Source organism: Epinephelus lanceolatus, chromosome 2 (genome assembly GCF_041903045.1).
Source record: "Epinephelus lanceolatus isolate andai-2023 chromosome 2, ASM4190304v1, whole genome shotgun sequence".
Lineage (NCBI taxonomy): Eukaryota > Metazoa > Chordata > Actinopteri > Perciformes > Serranidae > Epinephelus > Epinephelus lanceolatus.
Genome location: NC_135735.1, coordinates 33,751,882 through 33,775,626, shown reverse-complemented (window position 1 = coordinate 33,775,626; position 23,745 = coordinate 33,751,882). Strand labels below are relative to the sequence as shown.

Below are 23,745 nucleotides of genomic sequence, written 5' to 3'. Positions count from 1 at the left end.
GCTCTTTAGATTTAATACTGCTTTTAATTGAAGCAAAAAAAGAGAGGATGGAGCTACGTCATCACATTGAGGAAGTCAAACAGAAGCTCTCGTCTGCGCATGCGTCCTCAACAGCTGAGAGCAGTGAACTGATTGAATCAACAGAGAGGAAAATCCGTGAGAACATTGACAAGCTCCACAAGCTCAGACCCAGATCCACTTTTTTTCCCGCTAAATAACAATGCCTGCCTTTACCAAGAAAGTAAACCATGATGTGGATAAATTGTTTCAATTAAACAGGAGAAAGACTCACTCCAACCTCAGTCTGGGAGAAAGACGTGCTCTACAGTGGCTAAAAGACAATGATGATATTGTGGTGAAACCAGCGGACAAGGGAGGGGCAATAGTGATATGAGGTAAGACACAATACATAAGTGAGGCCCTTAAACAACTTTGTGACCCACAATATTATGTCCCCTTGTCCTCTAATCCCACTGCTGTCATAAAAGATGAACTTAAAACCATGTTGGATGCTGCTCTTGACAAAGAATGGCTTACTGACAAAGAACATCACTTTCTCCTGCATGACAACCTCAGACTGGCCACCTTCTATTTGCTTCCAAAAATCCGTAAGAATTTGAATTCCCCTCCAGGCAGACCCATCACAAGTGGCATAGATGCCATCACTGAACCAGCATCCAGATATACTGATTTTTTTCTCAAGCCGCTTACCAGTTCCATTAAGGCATATCTCCAAGATACTACACATGTGCTAAATAAACTTGAGGAGATGCAACACATTGAACATTCTTACTTAGTCACAATGGATGTGGAAGCTCTATACACTAACATCGATCATGGTGAAGGCTTGGAAGCTCTACATCACTTTTTACAACAGAGGCCTAACACTGAAACTCCCCCCACTGAATTCACCATGGATCTCACAAACTGGACTCTCAAAAACAACATTTTTCTGTTTCAGGACCAACTCTACAGACAGGTCAAGGGCACGGCCATGGACACAGCCTATGCCCCCAATTATGCTGGACTGTATCTGGGTCTTTGGGAAGAAAATTACATGTACAGTCACACAAATCCCTTTAAGGACAACATAACGTGGTATGGACGATATATTGATGACCTCTTTTTCATTTTTCCAGGATCTGAACAACAGCTCACTGCCTTTTATGACTACCTCAACACCACAAACCCTAACATCAAACTCAGTTTGGAGCAATACTGAGATACATTTCTTGGACCTGAAAATCACTGTAGACCAACACGGCAAGCTGCACTCATCTATTTACAGAAAGAGCACTGAACGAAACACTATCTTAAGAGCTGACAGCTTCCATCCAAAAAGCCTCATCTCCAACATACCATATGGCCAGTTTCAAAGGCTGGGAAGGACACGGACACTGATTTTGAACTCCTAGCTAAAGACATGCATCACAGATTTGAACAGAGGGGTTACAACAAAACAGTTCTCAACAAAGCTCTCACAAGAGCAAAATCTCTGGACAGGAGACAGCTACGTCAAAAGACATCTCATGAACAACAGCCCTCCCAAGTCTATTTCTCCACTCACTGCAGCACTATGGCCTAAGACATCCGACGCATCATCACTAAGAACTGGGACATCCTGCTCAGCGACTCCGCCCTCTCTGCCGCACTTCCTGGATCTCCAGCCTTCACTTTCAGAAGAGCCCCTACACTCAGAGACAGCCTGGTGAGTAGCCACCTACCACCCTCCAAGCCAACCTCCTTGTTATCTAAACCCACAGGAACATATAGGTGTGGCTCATGCAACCGCTGTGACAATATAGCCAAAACCAACACTTTTGTGGATATTTTCAGGGGAAAGACCTTTTATTCCAGGAGTTTTGCCAACTGTAACACAACATTTGTTGTCTAGAGGCTGGAGTGTCAGTGTGGCTGTTTCTATGTCAGTCCGACAAAGCGGAGGATGCGGGACAGACTTGCTGAACACAAGAATGCAATCAAAACTCAGAACCCAAACTACCCCATGGCGGAACACTATAAGGCGGCAGGACACCCCAGTCCCAACTCACTGAAAATCATGGCCTTGGAAGGAATCCCTCAGACTGCCTTTTTGGCTTCAGCCAGCTCCTCTATTGATCATCAACAGCTGTTTTGGGCAGGTCCTCGTTTCCACAGAAGGAACACAACTCATCCTTTGAAACTGGAAAATAAAAATAAAAAAACAAAAACAAGTAAATTGCTGTTAAATTTGTAAGGAGCGTTTAACATATTACTTCAATATTTCTTAAGGTACCTGATCCTTTAAGAATTTCTTCTGCCATCTCTCTTCATAGATTTTGAAGACCTTTTTTTGATGAATCACTGTGAAATGTCTGTGGAATGTTAGGAAATTCCACCACCATCATAATGTTTTTGCCCATTAAAAGGTTAGAGTATATATTATGGCTGCATTCAAATGCTTAAGTGTATTTCAATTTTAGATTCCAAGAGGTTTTTTTAAGTGTAAAGATATTTTTTAAAAGGTATTTGAAAAACAAATGTCAGTGTATTTGGATGGTGGGAGGTTTCATGATTCAAAGAGCATATTGAATGGTGAGAGATTTTAAATGTTGTTCACTGGGTGAAGGTCATGCATTATTTCTACTAAAAGAAGTCTGTCACTCAGTTAACTGTGCAGACACAATACGTCAACTGAATAAACACAGGAATCATTATACCCTTTGGACATCCAGTATAAAACACAAGTAAATCATAAACTCTATAAATGTTCTCTGGCATAAGAATAAGAGCAAAAACAATGTCTCGGTTTGGTTGGTTGATTGTTAATAATATTAATAAAACCTACATTGGTATAGTGGCTTCCTATGTCACTATCTGCGCATACTGGTCTGAAGGGCTTGTACGCGTGCCAGTGTAGGCTATAGGTGCTGGTGTAAGTGCACAAACACAGCAAAAATGTCCAAACATTTGCTTTTCTTTGTGCTGATTTAGCCAAGGCAAAGTATAGTCCGCTTTACCCAATACTCAGTACATAATAACACGTTTCAATAATAACTACTTACGAGGAACAATACTCCGACCTGCAGCGTTACACGCCATGGCACGGTCAAAAACCGTATGGTTTCCCCAGCGTGCGCACCTGCGCTGATTAACCCACCTGACTAGGCTATACAGACAGAAAACCACAAGCCTGAACAGATACTGCCACCTACTGGCACAAACGTGCACAACACCCACAAGCAAAACAGAAAATGATCAACCTGGCTCCGACAATTGGTTTAAAATCAATTTGTCATAATAAACAGTTTAATATCTTCCAAGTTTCTTTGTGTTTTCATCCACTGGATGGCAGCAGCAGTGTTTATCAAGTCTGTCTTCCTACTATCCAGAGCGATAGATAAGAACAGAGTGGCGACACTCCCATAGGACTCTGTTGTAAACATTCCTCCCGTGGAGTCGAACCCCGTTTATTTTAATGGCCGCATGACGAGAAACTCCTGTGGTAAGGTGATGAAATATCAACCAATTTTAAGTCATTACGTGTGTTTATTATATCGGAGGTCCTTTATTATGTAGATATCCATTTTTTTTGTATGTTCACAATGTAATTATGTTTTGTTTGTTTTTTTTTGAGTCAGGAATTCAGTCAATTCAATCAATTTTATTTATAAATCCCAATATCACAAATCACAGTTTGCCTCACAGGGCTTTACAGCATACGACATCCCACAACGCTGAAGTTAGCTTCCAATTCGCCAGCTTCCGATTCTACACTTAAGGAGAAAGTTAAGGGGAAATTAACAACGTGCAGTGCGACTGTTTGTCCACTGATTGTCTGTTTTTTGTGACACTTCTTGATGTGAAAACATTTTAGACATTTTAGGAAAGATATTAACTTTGCCTGACACCCACTATTGTATTTGTGAAACATTTATTTTATTTGTGAAAATGCTAAAGGGGAGATTTCACCGTTTTTGTTTTATACCTAGACCTCATTAGACCAGGTTCAGATCAAAAACCACTGTACCAAGACTTCTCAAATCTGGCCTAGATTATCCTACAGAGGCTAAACATTCATTCAGACACAGTTTCTGATTTGTGAAACCTTTATTCTATTTGTGAAAATGCAATAAAGACACATTTCACCTTTTTTTTCAGCAAATAGACCACATTAGACTGGGTCCAGATCAAAAACCACTGTACCTAGACTTCTCAAATCTGGCCTAGATTATCCTACAGAAACTAAACATTCATTATAACACAGTCTCTGATTTGTGAAACCTTTACTCTATTTGTGAAAATGCAATAAAGACACATTTCACCGTTTTTTCAGCATATAGACCACATTAGACTGGGTCCAGATCAAAAACTGCTATGCCTTGACAAATCAGATCTGCATTGGATTAATCTACATAACCTGAAGATTCATAAAAACAGTCTTTGATTTGTGAAAAATTTATTTTATTTATGAAAATCAAAAACTGTGTCTGAATGAATGTTTAGTCCCTGTAGGATAATCTAGGCCAGATTTGAGATTTGACCGAACCTGACGGTGTTAGCTAAGGGTATGTGTTAGCTTTTATTAGTTTTCTCAGCTGTTCCATAAGAAGATAATGTAGGACAGGGGCACATACTTCTGCCTGGGCCTTTATCTAATACCTAACGTTACGTACGGTGTATTCTTCTAATGTTTACATAAGAGTGTTATTATCTTATAATTTAATTCCTGTTTATATGTATGCCGTGTGATGACAGACTAAAATAGGACTACTACTTCACTACTACTACTACTTCTATCAGCATTTAAGGCATATATTATGTTTAACTTGGAACTACGTCACAGTCACACTGTAGAGGCCTGACAGCTTAAAAATGCTATTTCAGCTTGTCTTTGAATGTTACATTCATAAACTTAATTGTACAAGACCAAAACATTGCACAGTGGTTTAAACACTACTGGAGTATATCACAACACCTGTTACCACTGAATTAATGATAATATTGACCTCTGATTTAAAAAATATTACATGTTTATATGGCATGTTGAGTTTAATTATTTTAAATTGTGTCTTTTAGGTGATCCTGAAAGAGCCCTGTGAAGCTTCTGCTGTCAAAAGACTCCACAAGTGAGGTAGCTAGAAATTACATGAGCAGCAATTATTTTGTGGCTGTTCCTTTTAGTAGTTGTGTATGTGTGTCCTGTTTTCTTCTTGCAGGGTTTGCTGTTCCTAAAGCTATGCCTTTTCCAGCTCCAGGGATGGGAACAACGTGACCACCCTTTGCTGAGTCACTTTTTTTAAATTGTACTTCTTTCTTAATCCCAAATTTATTCTCTTTTGTTGTGCAAGAGCCCTCTCTGCTCTCTTCCTTAGGAGTGTCTCCATCCTAAGTTGCTTCCTTAGGTCCTGCACACTCGCCCTGTCATGACTGGCCCCTAGCACACTGGTCCCTGGATCACCTTCCCCTGTCAAAGTGGCTTCTTCAGTGGCAGCACCTGACTGACTGGCCCCTGGAAGTCCGCTGACCTCTCCTTCATCCTCTATCTGCATACTGCCTCCTGGTACTTCCCTATCATTTTAAGATTCTGCCTTAATTTCTCCCTCATTCTCTGTAATAATAACAAGGCGTTGTTGCAGTTAATATGCATTTATGCTGCCTTTACATTAGCACCTACTTTCATCTCCTGTTTAAGGGTACACTACACTCCAATTAAAGAAAATTGTATCTTTATGTGAAACAAATCATCTGCCACACTCCTGGACTAACAACATGTACACAAAGTTTATTTTTTTAGCAATAGATGAAGATGCCCAGGGCCGGACTGGGACAAAAATTCAGGCCGGGAGTCATACATCCACTCAGGCAACCCAATCCACACATTACATACTCATACACTTACACGTGCACACGGACACACATATGGGCTAAGTAATCACCAAAGCTCATTATTCCAGAATGACAGTCACACAACAACTCTATTAAACACAACTGTAACAGCAACCCTACTCATAGTCCTCCAGTCCAGTGCTTTTCTCTTCCCTACCCTCACCAAATGTGCCCCTCAATAAACCAGGACTCCTATATGAATGGGTATTATGCCGAACTAAACAACATGATTGTATTATTTTGTCAGCAAATCATTTTGATGTCAGCTTATCATAATCAATAGGGCAACACCCATATTCAATGCAACAGTAAAACAAGTAAAAATATAAGTCAGCAGCAACTTCAACTTATTTGATCTTATTTCAGTAACATTAGATAGATATTGAAAACTTTTGAACTTAGACAGATAAGAGCCTATCCTTAAGAGGGGTCCCCAAACTGTTAATAATAATAAATTAACTTAAAGGCCCAGTGTGTCATAATCAATGTAGTTTGTGGCACATAGCACAACAAACCTAGAGAAAAATTGAACCTAAGAAAATAAAAATATGATCGTTTAACTATTAAAATCGTTTTGCTTTTAACTACTTAGAATAAGCCTTGGCTATTATTCATACATTCATACACCTGACCACTTGGTTCCCAATTTTACACAATGAACCTTTAACCAAACATAGCGTTAAAGATAGCCAGCCAGCCAGCCAGCCACACACACGCACGCACGCATGCACGCACGCACGCACGCACGCAAGCACGCACACACACACCATGGTTACTGTTGCCATGGTCACACACTGTAGTTACTGTTGCAATGGTCACACACACCATAGTTACTGTTGCCATGGTCACACACCGTAGTGACTGTTGCCATGGTCACACACACACACACACACACACACACACACACACACCATGGTTACTGTTGCCATGACCACACACCATGGTTACTGTTGCCATGGTCTCTCTCTCTCTCTCACACACACACACACACACACACACACACACACACACACATGCACACACACACCATGGTTACTGTTGCCATGGTCACAGACACCATAGTTACTGTTGCCATGGTCACACACACACCATGGTTACTGTTGCCATGGTCTCACACACACACACACACACACACACACACCATAGTTACTGTTGCCATGGTCACACACACACCATGGTTACGGTTGCAATGGTTACACACAATAGTTACGGTTGCCATGGTCACACACTGTAGTAACTGGTGCCATGATCTCTCTCTCTCTCTCGCACTCACACACACACACACACACACACACACACACACCATGGTTACTGTAGCCATGGGTACAAACACACCATAGTTACTGTTGCCATGGTCACACACACCGTGGTTACTGTTGACATGGTCACACACACCATGGTTACTGTTGCCATGGTCACATACAACATAGTTATTGTGTAACATTATCTCTCTCTCTCTCTCTCTCTCTCTCACACACACACACACACACCATAGTTACTGTTGCGATGGTCACACACCATAGTTACTGATGCTATGGTCACACATCATAGTTACTGTTGCCATGGTCACACACACCATGGTTACTGTTGCCATGGTCACACGAACCATAGTTAGTGTTGTCATGGTCACACACTGTAGTTACTGTTGCCATGGTCACACACACCATAGTTATTGTTGCCATGGTCACACACCATAGTTACTGTTGCCGTGGTCACACACACAATAGTTAGTGTTGTAATGTCACACACACCATGGTTAATGTTGCCATGGTCACACACTGTAGTTACTGTTCCCATGGTCACACACACCATTGTTACTGTTGCCATGGTCACACATACCATAGTTACTGTTGCCATGGTCACACACCATGGTTACTTTTGCCATGGTCACACACACACCATAGTGACTGTTGCTATGGTCACACACCGTAGTTACTGTTGCTATCGTCACACACACCATAGTTACTGTTGCCATGGTCTCACACACACACACACACACACCATAGTTACTGTTGCCATGATCACACACCATAGTTACTGTTGCCATGGTCACAGACACCATAGTTACTGTTGCCAGGGTCACACACCGTAGTTACTGTTGCTATGGTCACACACACACCATAGTTACTGTTGCCATGGTCACAAACACCATAGTGCCATGGTCACACACACCGTGGTTACTGTTGCCGTGGTCACACACACCATTGTTACTGTTACCATGGTCACACACACCATAGTTATTGTTGCCATGGTCACACACCATAGTTACTGTTGCCATGGTCACACACACCATGGTTACTGTTGCCATGGTCACACACACAATAGTTAGTGTTGTAATGTCACACACTGTAGTTAATGTTGCCATGGTCACACACACCATGGTTAATGTTGCCATGGTCACACACACCATAGTTAGTGTTGTCATGGTCACACACTGTAGTTACTGTTGCCATGGTCACACATACCATTGTTACTGTTGCCATGGTCACACATACCATAGTTACTGTTGCCATGGTCACACACCATGGTTACTTTTGCCATGAATACACACACCATAGTGACTGTTGCCATGGTCACACACCATGGTTACTTTTGCCATGGTCACACACACACCATAGTGACTGTTGCTATGGTCACACACCGTAGTTACTGTTGCTATCGTCACACACACCATAGTTACTGTTGCCATGGTCACACACACACACACACACCATAGTTACTGTTGCCATGATCACACACCATGGTTACTGTTGCCATGGTCACAGACACCATAGTTACTGTTGCCATGGTCACACACCGTAGTTACTGTTGCTATGGTCACACACACCATAGTTACTGTTACTGTGGTCACAAACACCATAGTGCCATGGTCACACACACCATGGTTACTGTTGCTATGGTCACACACACAATAGTTACTGTTGCCATGGTCACACACCATGGTTACTGTTGCCATGGTCACACACACCATGGTTACTGTTGCCATGGTCACAAACACCATAGTGCCATGGTCACACACACCTTAGTTACTGTTGCCATGGTCACACACCATGGTTACTGTTGCCATGGTTACACACACCATAGTTACGCCATGGTCACACACACCATAGTTACTGTTGCCATGGTCACACACCATAGTTACTGTTGCTATGGTCACACACACCATAGTTACTGTTGCCATGGTCACAAACACCATAGTGCCATTTTCACACACACCATAGTTACTGTTGCCATGGTCACACACCATGGTTACTGTTGCCATGGTCACACACACCACAGTTACTGTTGCCATGGTCACACACCGTGGTTACTGTTGCCATGGTCACACACACCATTGTTACTGTTGCCATGGTCACACACACCATAGTTATTGTGTGACATACTCTCTCTCTTTCACACACACACACACACACACACACACACACACACACACACACCATAGTTACTGTTGCCATGGTCACACACCATAGTTAGTGTTGCTATGGTCACACACACACCATAGTTACTATTGCCATGATCAGACAACCACTGTAGTTAATATTGCCATGGTCACACATCGTAGTTATTGTTGTCATGGTCACACGCTGTAGTTACTGTTGCCATGGTCACACACACCATTGTTACTGTTGCCATGGTCACACACACCATAGTTACTGTTGCCATGGTCACACACCATGGTTACTTTTGCCATGGTCACACACCATAGTTACTATTGCCATGATCACACAAACACTGTAGTTAATATTGCCATGGTCACACACCGTAGTTACTGTTGTCATGGTCACACACACCATGGTTACTGTTGTCATGGTCACATACACCATAGTTACTGTTGCCATGGTCACACATCGTAGTTACTGTTGCTATGGTCACACACACCATAGTTACTGTTGCCGTGGTCACAAACACCATAGTGACATGGTCACACACACCGTGGTTACTGTTGCCATGGTCACACACACCATATTTACTATAGCCATGGTCACACACTCAATAGTTACTGTTGCTATGGTCACACACACCGTAGTTACTGTTGCCATGGTCACACTGTAGTTACTGTTGCCATTGTGACACACACACACCATGGTTACTATTGCCATGGTCACACACACCATATTTACTGTTGCCATGGTCACACACTCAATAGTTATTGTTGCCATGGTCACACACCGTAGTTACTGTTGCCATGCTCACACACCATAGTTACTCTTGCCATGGTCACACACTTGAGCCCTGCGCTGGAGCCCGAGGGTCCCGACAGCCCGACAGCCCGAGTCACAGATTCGGACTTCACGGGTCAATAACTTTTAAACCTTCTTCCCATGGTAAAGTAGACATCAAGCTACAATGTAACTTTCATCAGGACAAGCCATCTTTTCAGCTTGGCCAGTAACATTGATCTCTTTGCACAACTGACTTTGAAACAAATGCGCAGGGACCGTCTACAAAGTGCAACACAGAAAAGAGATATAACAAAAGTATTCAATCATGTCAATACTATGCAGTGTAGTGCCCCCAGAATCACTTCACACAGTGATGGTCGTCCTGCTGATCATACTACAACACTTAATTTGGGAAAATATACTTTTTCATAATTTTGCTGAATTGTTTTGGAGTAGGGGCGGCACGGTGGTATGGTGGTTAGCACTGTCGCCTCACAGCAAGAGGGTTGCCAGTTCGATCCTGGGTGTGGGAGCCCTTCTGTGTGGAGTTTGCATGTTCTCCCTGTGTCAGCGTGGGTTCTCTCCGGGCACTCCGGCTTCCTCCCACAGTCCAAAGACATGCAGATTGGGGACTAGGTTAATTGATAACTCTAAATTGTCCGTAGGTGTGAATGTGAGCGTGAATGGTTGTTTGTCTCTATGTGTCAGCCCTGCGATAGTCTGGCGACCTGTCCAGGGTGTACCCTGCTTCTCGCCCGATGTCAGCTGGGATAGGCTCCAGCCCCCCCGCGACCCTCAAGAGGATGAAGTGGTTAGAGGATGAATGAATGAATGAATGAATGAATGTTTTGGAGTAAATTATTCATTAATGTCAATACTATGCAGTGTAGTGTCCCCAAGATCACTTCATACATTAATGGTGTCCTGCTGATCATACTACAACACTTTTGGGGAAATATGCTATTTCATAACTTTGCTTTATTTTTTATTAGGAAAATGATTCAATAACTTCACTATTATAGAATGTAGTACCACTACCGTCATTTAAACCACCAGGGGTCTCTAGTGGGTAAAACTACAACACTGAGTTTGAGGAAATATGTTTTTATATAATTTGGGGGCTTTTTTCTTCTTTGCAGTGTAGTCTCCCCAAAATCACTTTACACATTAATGGTCTCCTGTTGACCATACTACAACACTAATTTAAAACCTCAAGAGACCATAATTGCTGAGTAAAACCATCTAGCTTTTAAAGATTTAAAGATCATTTTAAGAAGAATCTTTTTACTGCAACCATCAGAGAAAGTTTTTTCCACAACCCATTATATTTTCTAGTTTAGAAGCTTTACCCAGTGGTCAGTAGTTGAAAACAGGGGGTTCAGTCAGAGCAGTTTATTGGTGCAGTTCCAAAATAAACTGACATTGTTAGAACATATGTGATTTGGTCAAAGTGGTGAAACTGTGTATTTGTCTTGATTATAATTATGTTAAGAGAAGAGCCATCAAAACAAGTACACTCATTTAATCCTCAGCAAACTATATATACAGAACAAATTCACACAGCCAAAAAATAAAAAATAGAAAGTTACAAAGTCACTCAGCAGTGTTCTTCCGACATGAATTGAGACTGTGAAACAAGATTTTGACTAGGTTTGATGAAATAAAATTACATCAGAAGAAAAAAAGAAGTCAAAATAAACACTCCTTGAATATCTATACCACATATAATACTGTACATTATTTATGAATAAATCCACAATTCTGATTTTGACATTAAAAGGGAAAATAAAATTGACAGCTACTTTTATCTTACAGGATAACAATATTTCTCGTCTGTCTCAAGACTAAAAAAAAACAAACTATAGACCATGGAAAGATGTTTATTTCAGTTGCACAAATTTTGCAACAAGTTTGACTTATACCTTTCTAAAAGCAGACATGGCTGGAGTTATGGGAATCTTGCATCTTTTGACATTTTCAATCCCTGATTTTCCCAAACCTAAACCCTCCAATCCAGGGGCGAAAATCCCATTTCATAGTCGGGGGGGACAATAAACAGTAAAATTTTAGAGAATAATTCCAGGGGGGGACAAGGAAAAAAACTTGTAGCCTGTCTTTTATACAGCATCTTTTACCGCAATTTGACGATTTAATCTTCTCTCTATCTCTCCAACAGGCAGGCATAGGACCTTTCTTAGCACTGGCTGAGTCCACCTGCACATGTCCAGATTTAAAACAAAATGATTGAAATCAAATTAACATGTACACATCTACAACAGTCAGGTGCGCCGTGCTGTCCAAGGTGCTGAGTGTGTCTGGAGCAGAGCAGGTCTCTGTCTCCCTGTGCGCAGTAGTGTGAATATTTGTGCTATTAAGTAAACAGAGAAAACATGTCTCTCATCGTTTAATAGCAGCAAAACGATAAGGCTTCATTCATCAAAGACAGAAACTCGATCTCTCTCTCCTTCTCTCCCTATCTCAGCATTGAAAGTTATTGATAATGAGAGAGTCAAGACTCAATTCAGCAGCAGGCACGTGTAGAAAAGTGGATATACAGTGAATGTCTATACTCATGAAAAATGGCTTAACAACTAAACATTTCCTGCAATTAAACTGGTAAACTGGTTTATAAACAGTGTGCTGTGAGATCTGCCGCTGCATACCTTACAACCGTGCATAATAGTTGCGTGTAATGACCGCTCCTTATCAGTTAAACTGCACGTCTTTCATGTTTGTCTCACTGACAGGTGGAGAGCCTACAGACATTGGCTACGAGCCGCTCCACCACTGACTGCTCTTGTCCTGTTCTCTCCCTCTTCTTTCTCTCCTGTCCTCTCTATCACTAAACTCTGAGCTTAATCATTAGCTTTTAGCTTAGCAGCATTCGTAAATTGAGTAGGCTTTTGAACAATGCAGGAGAAATGTTACAGACAGTTTATATTATCAGCCTGGGCCTGGGGTTTGTTGTAACAGTAAATGGGATGTGTTGTAACTTGTGTAAGTTAAACTGTGTCTGTGTGAGTGAACATCTTACCCCGCTATGTGGGCAGCCGGGTCCAGCCAGCCCGTTGGAAAGAGTATGGGATATACCTCTACTAGGAATGGGAGGGGGGGACTAAATCTTTTAAGATTTAAATAGCACATTATGCGCAATTATAATGAGCACCGCTTACATTGTGCTTTTAATAAATACTACTGCATTGTTCAAAAATTACTGTGTCTCAAATTATTGTAGGGGGGTACAGCTTTACTTGAGAGGGGGTCATGTCCCCCCTGCCCCCCCCGGGATTTCCACCCCTGCTCCAGTCTATTTTAAGACTTTGCCAAACTCACCTATTGCCTGTTCAGTTTGGGCTGTTGCACAACACACAATACCAAGGGGTATTTTTGTTTGGTATTTGTTCTGCTGTCATTCCTAGGCACTGTGTGTGAAACCATCTTGTACAAGTTCCACACTGAATCTGGGGGATAAACATGTAAAATAGAATCTTGTTCCTTTTTGGAAAGCTGTAATACAATATTTTATCACTTTAAATGGTATCCCTGAAATTTCACTCTGTATTATCAACACATTATTCACTGTTCAGATTATCTATTGATGTTTGAGAAGAGTGAAACATTAAGTCTCACCCAAACATCATCAACAGCTAGAAATGAGGAGAAATGAAGCAGTGGGAGTACTGCAATCTGGGTCAGGAGAGATGCAAAAATGTAAAAATGCAAAGGTTGTTAAAAAAGTTTGCAAAAAAATCAGGTGCTCTTCAAGACATAGGAAACTGATCAATAGAGGAGCTGGCTGAAGCCAGAAAGGCAGTCTGAGGCGCTCTGATTGAAATGTATTAAAAATCCTTTAATATACAGGGATGACCAATGCGTTTCAATTTACATAGTCTTCTTCAGGGTAAAAGTGAGTACAGGTGTGTCTATTTAAAGAGTCTCAGTGATCATGTGATCACAAGACACCACCCACATGACTCATAGCACAAAAAAACAAAAAATTATGAAAATACAGAATCATAATGGTAGATGCATTTCTTTAACAGAGACAAGAAAAAGAAAATTCATAACAAAACCTTTGGTGCCCACCAGAAAAGAGATATTTTTAAAAGTAGTTTGGGAGAAACGTCTCAATATAGAAAGATGTTATTTTTAACAAAGTTAATAGTTTAATATTTTAAAGAGTAGTTTCAGAGAAACGTTTCACAATCTGAAAAGAGAAATAACAATAATTTTGTTCGTTATTTTAAACAATTTGTAGTTATTTTAATTATTTTAAAGAGTAGTTTTGGAAGGAGAAACATTTCTTAGTATAGAAAGATTTGTCATTTTAAACAATTTTTAGGTATTTTAAAGAGTGGTTTCAAGAGGGCAAAAATGTAGCAAAAATACAACCAAGATACAATAAAACATTCCACAATGTACCCAGTGTGGTGTGTATGGGTGTGTGTGTGTATGCATGTAGATGTCCATGTGTGTATGCATAATTGCATGCACACAGGGGTAAAGTCATAGATTAGGATTAAAAACATTAGAGGAACAGGGAAAAGTCACTATCCTCATTAACTCCAGAGAAAGACGTGGCTCTGAGTGTGTTGATCCAGAAAGTTTCTCTCTTCAGCAGGTGTTTCAGTCTGTCTCCTCCTCGCACAGACTGAGGGATTCCTTCCAAGGCCATGATTTTCAGTGAGTTGGGACTGGGGTGTCCTGCCGCCTTATAGTGTTCCGCCATGGGGTAGTTTGGGTTCTGAGTTTTGATTGCATTCTTGTGTTCAGCAAGTAGTAGAAGTAGAAACAGCCACACTGACACTCCAGCCTCTAGACAACAAATGTTGTGTTACAGTTGGCAAAACTCCTGGAATAAAAGGTCTTTCCCCTGAAAATATCCACAAAAGTGTTGGTTTTGGCTATATTGTCACAGCGGTTGCATGAGCCACACCTATATGTTCCTGTGGGTTTAGATAATAAGGAGGTTGGCTTGGAGGGTGGTAGGTGGCTACTCACCAGGCTGTCTCTGAGTGTAGGGCTCTTCTGAAAGTGAAGGCTGGAGATCCAGGAAGTGCGGCAGAGAGGGCGGAGTCGCTGAGCAGGATGTCCCATTTCTTAGTGATGATGCGTCGGATGTCATAGGCCATAGTGCTGCAGTGAGTGGAGAAATAGACTTGGGAGGGCTGTTGTTCATGAGATGTCTTTTGACGTAGCTGTCTCCTGTCCAGAGATTTTGCTCTTGTGAGAGCTTTGTTGAGAACTGTTTTGTTGTAACCCCTCTGTTCAAATCTGTGATGCATGTCTTTAGCTAGGAGTTCAAAATCAGTGTCCGTGTCCTTCCCAGCCTTTGAAACTGGCCATATGGTATGTTGGAGATGAGGCTTTTTGGATGGAAGCTGTCAGCTCTTAAGATAGTGTTTCGTTCAGTGCTCTTTCTGTAAATAGATGAGTGCAGCTTGCCGTGTTGGTCTACAGTGATTTTCAGGTCCAAGAAATGTATCTCAGTATTGCTCCAAACTGAGTTTGATGTTAGGGTTTGTGGTGTTGAGGTAGTCATAAAAGGCAGTGAGCTGTTGTTCAGATCCTGGAAAAATGAAAAAGAGGTCATCAATATATCGTCCATACCACGTTATGTTGTCCTTAAAGGGATTTGTGTGACTGTACACGTAATTTTCTTCCCAAAGACCCAGATACAGTCCAGCATAATTGGGGGCATAGGCTGTGTCCATGGCCGTGCCCTTGACCTGTCTGTAGAGTTGGTCCTGAAACAGAAAAATGTTGTTTTTGAGAGTCCAGTTTGTGAGATCCATGGTGAATTCAGTGGGGGGAGTTTCAGTGTTAGGCCTCTGTTGTAAAAAGTGATGTAGAGCTTCCAAGCCTTCACCATGATCGATGTTAGTGTATAGAGCTTCCACATCCATTGTGACTAAGTAAGAATGTTCAATGTGTTGTATCTCAAGTTTATTTTGTACATGTGTAGTATCTCGGAGATATGCCTTAATGGAACTGGTAAGCGGCTTGAGAAAAAATCAATATATTTGGATGCTGGTTCAGTGATGGCATCTATGCCACTTATGATGGGTCTGCCTGGAGGGGAATTCAAATTCTTACGGATTTTTGGAAGCAAATAGAAGGTGGCCAGTCTGAGGTTGTCAGGCAAGAGAAAGTGATGTTCTTTGTCAGTAAGCCATTCTTGGTCCGAGTTTTAAAAGGTACCAAATGAGATGTTGATTCAGTCTTTTAATTTGGCTTATTACCATGTGAAGTAGTTAAATCTTTACACTTTACCTACATGTATAGCATTGCTCCAACTGGTGCCATGCAGCTTTAATGCTCAGCCCTCTTCCGCATGGTTTGACATTCTGCTCGATATTTTGTGATGTCTTAGCATACCATCCGGAGAGGAAGGGCCGCAGACATCTCTGCTGGCATTGTTGTCGATTATTTAGTTGAGTTCCTCTTGTCAGTGTGAAAGTCTGGCGCTAACCAAACAGGCGTCGGCCGCTCTTTATCCAGTTCTGGAGTTTGTGGGAACATCAGACACCGGGGCCACTGATGTGGACCAGGGGAGATCTGCTAAAACATCTTCTGTCCCTCACTGGGATTACAGCGGACACATTCCTGGCCCCTCTGCTCTGCAGCTCCCACCACTCTGCCTCACACTGTTCACATGTGTATGAGTATCCATGTGTGTGTATTCACACCAACACTTGCAGATATGTCAGCGTGCATTTCAAGACAAAGACACAGACAATGAATCAAAGTTCAGTCTGATACATTCTGCTGTCCCCAGCAACTCATTATTAGATTAGATTAGATTAGATTAGATTAGATTAACTTTATTGTCCACCTTAATGGAAAATTGTTTTACATTACAAACAAAGTCACAAGACACTTCCCACCATACATCACAAAACAATTGTGCAAATAGACAAGAAATACCAGCAGATGAATGGTATAGCAGGTGACAATATAAACCAGATAAAACATTAAAACATTATCAATCAACATGGTAAAATGTACTGCTAAGAATTTCCATGCTTTAAGCACCACGCTCTCAAAATGATAAAGACAAAATCATCAGCTAATAGGCACAAACCTCTTACATAACAAGTCAAACACACATTCTTCATCTAAATTAAACAGTATTTCAAATGCAAAGTCCATCAGAAAACACACACTACATATTTTACCTGTTACACACTCATGAATTCAGTTTGAAACACATCTAAAAACATGTTACTATAATAAACCAGACTACTGTGCTTAAACAAAACTACATCTATGTGCTTTGGGACACTGCTCTACTGCAGTCAATACAAATGACACCAGAAGGACTGAACGCAGAAACTCAAGTCACCTCAGATTTCAAAAGTTTTACTCCATGACCTCAGCAGGACACGAAACTGATGAGAGTGCTGCAGTACTGTAAACAATAGATATTCATTCACATCATATTGTTTTCTTCAACTTCAAGGTTTTGGCTATATGAGGCGTTTAAAATGTCATCCACACATCACACGCGATGTTCGCCCTGGCCAGGCAGCAGGGGGAAGTACCCCCTGGTGTGTCCAATCCTCCCCTGGATGAACTCCAGTGGAATGTCCCTACATGCTTCCTCCAGCATTGCAGAAGGTTTTCCTTCTGGTAAGGACTCATGTCGTACGCCCTCTACCACCAGGCCAGAAAACACAAACTATTCATCAATCCTGAAATTCTAATTGCTGTGTAATTAAGATTAAAAAGTTGTTGACTGTTAATTGAATTCACATGTGATGACTTCAAACTGTCCTGAATGGCCTGAATGCTGTATGACCTCATTGTGTGACCTGCGCTTATGAAGACAGAGGCTGTTTTCATGGAGGACATTCTGACATGTCACAGTTAGAAAGGTTCAGGTTTTAATACTTACATCAATGATGTTAATAAAGTTCAGTTTAGCTGGTATTGTACATACTGGCTCACTACATCACGACTCACTGGGACACCTGCTTAAAGCTGCAGATTCTAACTTTTATAATTGTGTTTTCAAATGTGCTGAAACTGTCACTATATTCACATTAGACAGATAGTCTGTGAAATAAAACACACTCCTCTGCCTGCTCTATTGCTTCTAATTGTCTTACTGAGCATGAATGAAAATAACCATTCAGATTCAAGGAGTCTCTAATGCAGCTATCAGTCATTTCAAGTTGTTAAATACTGCTGCTTTGTCAATGATTGGCTTCAGACTATGACACCAAAAGCCACGTTTTGCAGCATTATGATATGCCACCGGGCATTGTCGAATTGTAACGCAACCAGTGGGCTGGATGGCACCTGTTGCAGAAGTGTGATACACTGCTAGGTGGCGTCAGTTTGAAATTCTGCCGGTAATGACGTGACAAAAGTTGCTGGAGAGTCGATTGGCTGGTGTGGGAGGGGTGGATGATGGGTCCAACAAACCCTGGACTTTCACCTGGGAGTCTGGTGTTTGCTTCCATATGAATGTAGAGCCAAATCTTTTCTAAACCGAACCAGGTTCTTGTGTTAGAAGGTGTAAATTGACTTGCCAACCCGATGCATCAAAAACAATTGCCAGAGGATACCTAGTTCTTAATATGTAGACATGAACAGCACTGGCCAAGCGGCGATATGTGACAAGTTGGGGTGAGAACGGCCCGGGTAGGTGAATTACTGCTCGTGAACTGCAGTCAGACTGCCAAACTACTCATTTTCAATAAAGCTATCAACTGTAGCTTTAACTCACAGGAAGAATCGTATTTTGGGGATATTGCCATTGTTATGGTGGCTAGAATGATTTGAGAAATTTTGTTCATAAAATCAGTTTTATTGATTGAAAAAAATCAATATAGATGACAGCAGAAATTTTGCCTCTTAGTTGCTTAATGTTCAACTGGTCACATTTTCATGGCCTAGTGTCCTGACCTTTGGACTCTTTGAAAGGCACACATGTTAACTTGTCATAGCAGGAAATGCACAGGTATAGCTCATAACATTAATAATGATTTCATTCCTACTGAGTGTCTATGACAGTGAACAAAGATGCAGAATAGCAGGGCCTTGAAACCAGAACACCCTAAATGAAACAGAGCCTTCGTTATTGTTATTAGTAACACCTGTGTCTTTCCTGTTGTGACATGTCAAAATGTCTGCTGTTTTAACAATGAACCCTTCTGTGACAAAGAGTTAGAATACAATATGACACAACACAGTGTGATACAATAAGATCAGATGTAACAGGACACAATATGAAACAATATGACTCAATTCAAAATGATGCGGGACAGGGAAATAATCATCACAAAAAGAGCTCTGGTGTGCGGCTGCAGCAGGAGAGAGAGGAGAGTTGTACTACGCAGACACATTCACCCGCTGAACTGCAGACTAAGGTTTACTGTTGACAGTCATCACAAGCTTCACAGAGGCTGGTGGGGGTTAAATATCTTACACAGCAGCATCTGTGGCTGAAAAGAAGGCGAGCACTTCATTTCCCTCATCCAGGTTTTCAATATTGTTCAAACATTTATATTTAGATTTAGATTGTCACTGGCCTTTAATCTTATCCCTCATGTTCCACTGCCTGTAAGAAATTTAGGTACGTGCTTTAGGGGTGATCATTTTACTTGTGCTAATTTTAGCCTCCCTGGCATAATAACATATATTTTATATATATTGTATTATATTATTATGGGATGCTTGTAGCAACTACTGTATGTAGCATGATTCATGAATCAAGTTTCCTTGAACAAATCCCAGACCTTAAAGGAATACTTCACCCCACCAAATGTCCATTTTTGTGGGCTATCAATTACTGACCCTGTGTTACGTCTGTTTCCAAACTCTCACACAACTCGTGCAGTATAACCAAAGTCTCACTTATCTAGTTGTGTGCTGCTGAGTACTTCCAAAATAGACAGCCCTTTGCGACAAGGAACTGAACTCACGAAACTTGTCTATGCTCTCTTCAAAGCCAGACTCCAATGACAAAAACAGTAATTTTATCTCACTTAACATCTGAGCTTCTGGTCCACCGCTGCCTTGGTCAGTAGTTTATTTGTGTAATTGTGGGACTTGAGTGTTTTAGAGAGTTGGATCTTACTCACCACAGTCACACAATTACACAAACAATCTAACTGATTGAGTCAGCAGTAGACCAGCAGCTTTCATGTTCAGTGAGGTAAAATTACTGTTTTTGGCAATGGAGTCTGGCTTTGAAGAGAGCATAGATAATATTCACTTTAATTTCAGTTCCCCGTCCGAGAGGACTGTCTGTATTTAAAGTACTGAACATACAACTGGATAAATGAGACTGGGATTATACTGCATGAGTTGTGTGAAAGTTTGTAAATGGATGTTTTGTTATAGTTTTGCTGTTTAAAGGTGGACCCCTTTTACTTCAATTGATCAAAAATTTTCTCCATTTTTAGATTCTTCATTCACCTTGCAGGGATGCAGAAAAAAACAGTTTTCCTCATAAATTCGATCAGCACAGGGTGAATATTGATGTATATTTGGTCATTTAGGGGCTAAAGCATTCATTTACCATGCCTGACAAAATATACAAAAACACATGCACACTCTCAAATAATCATGCGTACACTATCAGACAACACATGCACATCAGCCACAGAAAGATCAGCTGAGGTCAGACCAGAGAGTTTTTCAACGACAACGTCATCCTGTGGTGAAACGGGTGAAAAAGGTTAAATGACCTCCAAGTACTCAAAACTGTTGTTATTTATTTGGAAGGAGTAGAAAGTGTGCCTCAACACAAACTGGGACTGCTTAAATTATTTATGGTCTGTCAGTGACAACCAAATATCCAACGCTTAAGAGGGGTCTCTGTTGTGAGACTTTTCAGCCAAACTAATGGGCGACAAAGACATCTGACTGAACATCATATTACAGAAACTTAATGTCAAGAGCCAAATGTGTGTGTTTTTGTATTTCTACTCGAGGAACCTAGTTTTAGTATGTCAAATTTGGATGTTTTTGTTAACTTGGAAATTGCTATTGCTATCCTCCTGAGTTAATTTATGGGGCATGCGTTATATGTACTTTGGATGTGAGATGAAGTGTTGCACCGATGTTGATAATGAGAACTTTGTGATTGGTTATCTAAGTGAACACATTTTTATATATATCCTTTATTCAACCAGGTAAAAGCCTCACTGAGATTAAAAATCTCTTTTTCAAGAGTGACCTGGCCATAAAGAGAGCACAAGTGAAAAGACATCACGTCACTTGATCCATCTCCAAGGGTGCAATGCCTTCTAGTGGCAAAAAGGGCAAACTGACACTGCAGACTAAGGGCTTTTGAATTTAAAAAAAAACAAAAAACTGTAGGTCATTATTTTTGGCAAAGACGCCCCACCACACTACTAAAGATATGTCATAGTCTGTAAAGCAATCATCACACAACATGTTCTGGCAACATCTAATTGCCAGTGTTACCCACTTAAGTGTTTTAGCCTCGAAAAAGTCTTCAAGTCCCCTCTGCGAGGCAGTTACTGAGAGCTGGCTTTTACACTGCAGGTAATTTGGATGATGGGGTTAGTGTGTTCTGACAGATTAAGAGCAGGGCAGGAGACTGGAGTACAAGAGATAAAATCTCACATTGACCTGGCTATCTTAGTCAGAATTATTATGCTTTGCATTGATTTATTTATTTATTTATTCAGTAACAGTAGTTGTGTTATGTGTCCTTCACTGTAGAGCCTTGCTGGATTTTACTCAGTTGTAAAGAAGTCTCAGTGTAGTTTAGAAATAGGCGATAAAAACAGTAAATGAGTCCCCAACAAGCAACACGTTCTGCAACAATTTCACAACTGGGACTCAGTTGCAGAAAAGTCCATTCAGGAAAATCACACAAAAAGCAAAGTCCGTAAAATCCAAGCAATCACAAACCAAGGAGTCAAACACGAGGAAACGGCTGGAAAGCATGAACACACATGGTGACAATCTGGCAACTGAATAAGGGGAAACACTGGGCTTTAAATATACAGGGGTTGATCACTAACTACACACAGGTGAGTGGAATAAGACACAGGTGAAACACGTGGTAATTAACAAAGGCGGGAAAACTCAGGAAGTAAAAGAAGACACTAAACACAATGAGAATGATTTCAGAATAAAACAGGAAGTGGACACAAACACATGAGCAAAAACTTGACAGAAAATAACACATTCATAAAGAATAAATGCTACACATTCGAACTCTCTTTATTTCTGCATCATCTCTCTTTGTCTGCTTGATCTTTATGTTCATTCCTGTGTATGATGAGACTCAGCTGCAGCTGATAAAAGTTGGACAGGTTGAGTCAAGTACACAAACACATATTTAATGCTTGGGAGTCAGTGCAGTTGGGTCTGATCTCAATAGACAGATTTTGTGGTAATATCAGATATTGTTATTTCTGTGTTAATGAAATGCATGTTATCTCCACCTGACACAGGCCGCCATGTTGTATCTCTGTCCATTCAACAATTAGAGGATTTAATATGCAGGAGATCACTGGTGGTGGAGTTGCACTTGATTTATGTTTTCAGCTGAAACGTAAGTCTGCAGCTGATTGCTCACGTTTCATGGTTTTTCCTTGAGTTTCTCATCATTTCCAGATCTTCCTCAGTCCATGTTGACGGGCCAAACAGCACTCAGTTGCCATGGGCACAGATTGTGTGAGGTTTGAAATAATGTCAATAATTTCTGTTTATTTGTGTGTGTGTGTGTGTGTGTGTGTGTGTGTGTGCTTACTGTACCTGTTTGGAAGATGTAGTAAAGCAGTTTGTTGGCGCTTCTGTGTGTGCACTCATGTGACTCATAACTTGATAACATGATTTACCCACAGGTGAGTGTAAAGCACATATTTCTGCACAGGCAGAAACACTGTGTGTGCAAAAACTAACTTTAGTAATAATAATGATGATAAACATTGATTAGCATCGTGTCACTGTGTGGTACAAGCTCCAGTTTAAAGTATGGAGAAAGTAATGTGTAACTGATCAACCTCGCTGGGACCTGAGCAGATGAGAAGCAACACTGTGGAGCTTCCTGAGCTGCTGCTGCTGCTGCTGTTGTTGTGCTGTGCTACACCCCTGCTGTTCACTGAAGGGTGAAATGTGATCATGGAGGGCTGCCAGCACACATCAGGACCTGGCAGCTGAAATGGCAAGGCCAACGAACTGAGATCTAACACGTCTCCACTGTCACTGTCAGCCTCTGAACACTAGAGGGCAAGCACTGCAATTACTTTGATAATGAATGTCTTGAGGACAGAATGGACACTACGATACAGTGAGAACACTTTATTCATGTATAAAAAATTGGAAATGAGAAATCAGCCAGTAATTTTTAAGTTCTCTTTTGGTGATAGAAAAAGTCTCTACTGTCTGCTGGTGGGACAGACTGGTCTCTACTGTCTGCTGGTGGGACAGACTGGTCGCCCAGCAGGAGAGACACTCAACATGTTCGTTTGAATCTGCCCCATGGTCTCTGTATGTCCCTCATGTCCCCAAGTTTTAAGAGCAATTTTTCTCTTGCTATGTGTAAAATGATGTTACACCACTAATATGCTGCAGAGCCTGTAAAATATTTGTGGTGTTGCTGTTTCATATGCTCTGCTGTCCAGACTGCTGCAGTACAGTAAGGTTGTGATAGGGACCTTGGGAAAACCCATAGAAACTCAAATGGAGAGGTTATTGCAGGTCATATAAAATATATGGATTA

General features: G+C 41.1%; 1 long non-coding RNA gene across 1 annotated transcript; it reads right to left on the bottom strand.

The window, feature by feature from the left end:
* On the bottom strand, window positions 1-2,354 carry LOC117267240 (uncharacterized). Its single transcript, XR_004502548.2, has 3 exons — window positions 2,276-2,354; window positions 2,052-2,182; window positions 1-128 (listed from the first exon to the last, which is right to left on the bottom strand). It is a non-coding gene; the product is annotated as an uncharacterized LOC117267240 (long non-coding RNA).
* Window positions 2,355-23,745: the final 21,391 nt, after the last annotated feature.